This window comes from Furipterus horrens, unplaced genomic scaffold, assembly GCF_987537825.1.
Source record: "Furipterus horrens unplaced genomic scaffold, mFurHor1.1.pri manual_scaffold_3, whole genome shotgun sequence".
In the NCBI taxonomy this organism is placed as follows: Eukaryota; Metazoa; Chordata; class Mammalia; order Chiroptera; family Furipteridae; genus Furipterus; species Furipterus horrens.
Window position 1 is genome coordinate 57835134 of NW_028327173.1, and position 3731 is coordinate 57838864.

General features: G+C 41.5%; 1 pseudogene; it reads right to left on the reverse strand.

Annotated features, from left to right (window-relative positions):
* Window positions 1-806: 806 nt before the first annotated feature.
* On the reverse strand, window positions 807-3160 carry LOC150015143 (E3 ubiquitin-protein ligase RNFT1 pseudogene; annotated as a pseudogene).
* Between the last annotated feature and the right edge of the window lie 571 nt (window positions 3161-3731).

A 3731-nucleotide genomic window follows, 5' to 3' on the forward strand; every position in this document is an offset into this window, starting at 1 on the left:
TCCTCCCCACTCACCTGCTAATGTTATATCCTTGATGTCAATACCATTTGCTAATGGTATTGATATTAGAAAGGGAGGCAACTGCCCATTTTCTCCTCACTAGATGGTTTAAGAGAAAATGCTGATATGACATTTTCAAATTTAATTGAGTTTATTCTATAAAAAAATAGTTTTACAGTAAAGAAAACCTGTAGAAATTGGATTTCAATTTCTTCTAATCAGTAAACTACAATATTGCCTCATTGGACAGTCTTAATTTTTTTTGATATGACCAGGTGCAATTTTTATTTTTCCTGTTCATTATCACTAAATCCTCTTAAAAATTTCCCTCCTCCCATGAGAAAACATCACCTGTTACCCAAGAGTTAAGCTCCGGCTACTGGTGTGTGCAGAGCCAGCATCTCCAAGGAGTGGGAGCACAGTTTAGAGTGAAGATCAGAAGAGACCAGCAGGTCAGAAAATAGCTATTATGGGAAGCAGAGTGGTAACTTCCTGAGTGACAGAGAAAGCTGATGGACTTCAGAGAAAGTAGAGAAACCACCCCACTGGAATCAGGTAGGATTTCACAGGAGGAATCTTAGTAGCACTGTACACAGTTGCTGTTTTTGGTAATGTTAACAGAAAACACATTATAATTTTATATTGCAATTATCTGTCAAGCAATGAGGGTAGAAAAATACTCACATACACATTAGGTTGAATATTATTTTTTAAATCACCGTTTTCTTTTACTAATTTAATATAAAAAATTAAAACATATGCTTAAATCTTATTCTAGTATTCAAAAATGTTTGGAAAACTTTTTCTTAATTTTTAGCACTGCAATCTAGCCTAATGCCTTCAGAAACAGTCATTGTAACCCAATGACATTGTAACCCAAAGACTGATTTATATTTGAAGGTATATGAAGTAGCCCCATCTTTCCAATTTAAACATTTATATGATCTGAAATCACAGTTCTGTGCAGTGGATGTGTTTTCTCTCTGTAAAACCATAAGGTTCTTTGGAAAATATAGGCTGAGAGGTGGGAAGAAAAATCTTCTGAAATTCAGCTTGACATATTGAACAAATATCATCCACATCTGAACAAGTCTCTCCATAATGTGTCTGAGTAAAAAATAATCACAAAACCTGTTCTTAGATACCCCTCCATCTCAATCCCAAACCTTTAAAATTAAGTAGAACAAAGCCAATAATATCTCAAGAATCTATCTAGTTATATCACCAAACTCTCCATAGCCAATAAGGTAATGAAAACAAACTGATATGTGAACAAAATTTGGGAACATTGATGTAATTCTTCTAAAAACATACAGCAGCAACTCTTGGATTTAAAAGGCACTATGAAAAAAAAAAAAGCGTCAATAAAATAAAGCATTTTGCACTTATGAAAAGGAATTCCAGAATGCAGTCTAGTTCCAACAGTCTAAAGTGCTTCCCAGAAGTCTGAACGATCTAAAGTAGGACTTTAAAAGATTAAGTGGTAATGAAGTGACAGAATGAAAGAGAGCAGAAGGTTCTGCCAAGGACACCAGTAACCAAGCATACTGAATCTTTGAGCACCTACCTCTCTCTTAGAAAAGTCTGGTGTACAATGTCCTTTATTTTTCTTGCATCAATAGAAGTTGTTAGAGGCCAATTGTAAGAGAAATCCCAGGTACTTCTTGAGCTTAGATTTTCAGCGCATCTTTTGGGTATGGAGTTTATTTGGGTGTGAACATCTCCAGAATGGAGGCAAGCCTGTTCTCCCAGTCGTCTCAGTGTATAGCTTTGGTACAGTTTTCTAACCAGGCCCCCAATTTCTGGATCCTCAATTTCTGCTTGCAAAGTAGCCAATGTTTTACTGAGCTAGTCTCTTGTAATACTTTGCCTGAAGTTCAAAGTAAAAGTGAGCTCACTGTTATTCTCTGGCCAACAACCTTTTCTTCCAGAGTTGTGGCCTGCTTTCTCAGTTATTTCAGACAATTCCACCAACTATTTTGCCCCTCTTATAATTTGGATATCCATCTTTACAGCTCTGTTGTAGTTTCCTTTATAATAATTATTGAAATTAGCCCTGGCTGGTTTGGCTCAGTGGATTGAGCGTCGGCCTGCGAGCTAAGTGTCGCTGGTTCGATCTTCCAGTCAGGGCACATCAGAGAAGGAAAACTCTGACTCCAAAAAACCTCCGCTGCCTTGCGGCATACCTCTTCAGGGGAAAGGCTAAGGGAGTAAACCCCGACAGAAAATCCGGAGCCGGAGTCCCTAAGGCGGTTTGACATTGTAGTCAACACCGGCAACTCCTGCGGCGCACCTGAAGCCAAGCTGTATTGACTCCGTCTTTCCCTTGGACCCTTCAGCTGCGAAGAGAGGGGGGGTCTGCTGCATGGGCAACAGCAGACCCTCCATATCACCCTGCCCAGGCTCTGTAGCTTCAGCTTCACTGGAGAGGACACTCCAGCATCATCGCAAGATGTCGATTCAACACGGGAGGAGACAGATACCGTGTCACTCCCGAGTCGGACTGCACAACCATTCTCGGCGGTGCAGATAGACTCTTAAGAAGCTACACCATCGTCTCTCGAGACGGACAGCTGCCGACATACGACAATTATTGAAATCAAATGGTGTAAGTCTTCCAACTTTGTTCTTTTCAAAGCTCTCTGACTTTAATAGGATCTTTGAAGTTCTAGATAAATTTTAGGTTCATCTTTTTCAATTGCCAGAAAAAACCATGCCAAGATAAAAAACTGAAGCTGGAGAAGTACAGGGTCTGGGATAAGAGTTGACAAATCATGGCTGTCGCTAGGTAACCCTCCTGAAGCACCAGCATCGTGGACAAGGGAGAACTTGAAGGGTATCTGCTGAGAGAATCTGCAAAAGAGCCTGGTGTCCAGGTCAATGGAAGGCTGCAACCTGGTCCTAGCCCTTGCCTGTGAGTTTGCTGTCAGCACCTGGTGGTGGGTGGGTTGCTACTGGTCAGCAGGGTGGGCAGCGTGGGGAGAGGAGCTGGAAGAGGCAGAAGAGGGTGCAGAGTGGGGAAGAGCCAGGACAGACTGGAACCTGCTGGCAACTCTGCATCTATTTCTCCTCACCTCGAACCATGACAACCTTCAGAGCGTATTGGCTGCTGCTTGATGTCACTTTCCAATTCTTGTGCAAGTTTCTGTTTTGGCTTCATTTAATCCAGAACTGAATAGTAAATGTAGTTTTGCCCTGACCAGTGTGGCTCAGGTGGTTGGAGCGTTGTCCCCTAACCATAAGGTGGCCAGCTTGATTCCCAGTCAGGGCACGTACCTAGGTTGTGGGTTTGATCCGCGGTCCAGGTGCATACAGGAGGCCACTAATTGATGCTTCTCTCTTACATTGATGTTTCTCTCTTCCCCTTCCTTTTGCCTTTCTTCTCATTCTAAAAGCCATGAAAAAATGTCCTCGGGTCAGGATACAAAATAAATAAAATATAGTACCAACTTAGCGAGACTGACTGAAAAAACCAAACAAACCCACTTTCTCTTTGCTGTCTCTGCAACACCATCGTCATCCAACCAACCATCAACTCCTGTTAATCCTGTATCATTAAGAGCATTACATTATGACCCTTTCTCTTCTCTGTCACTGACCTTCTTTATTTAGACCCACCCTTCATACATTTTATGTCTGGACTACTGTAATTGCCTCCGGATGTGCAGTTACATTAAATATGGCCATGTAGGTTGGTCACTGCACAATTACAGGGCTGTCACTCAGATCTA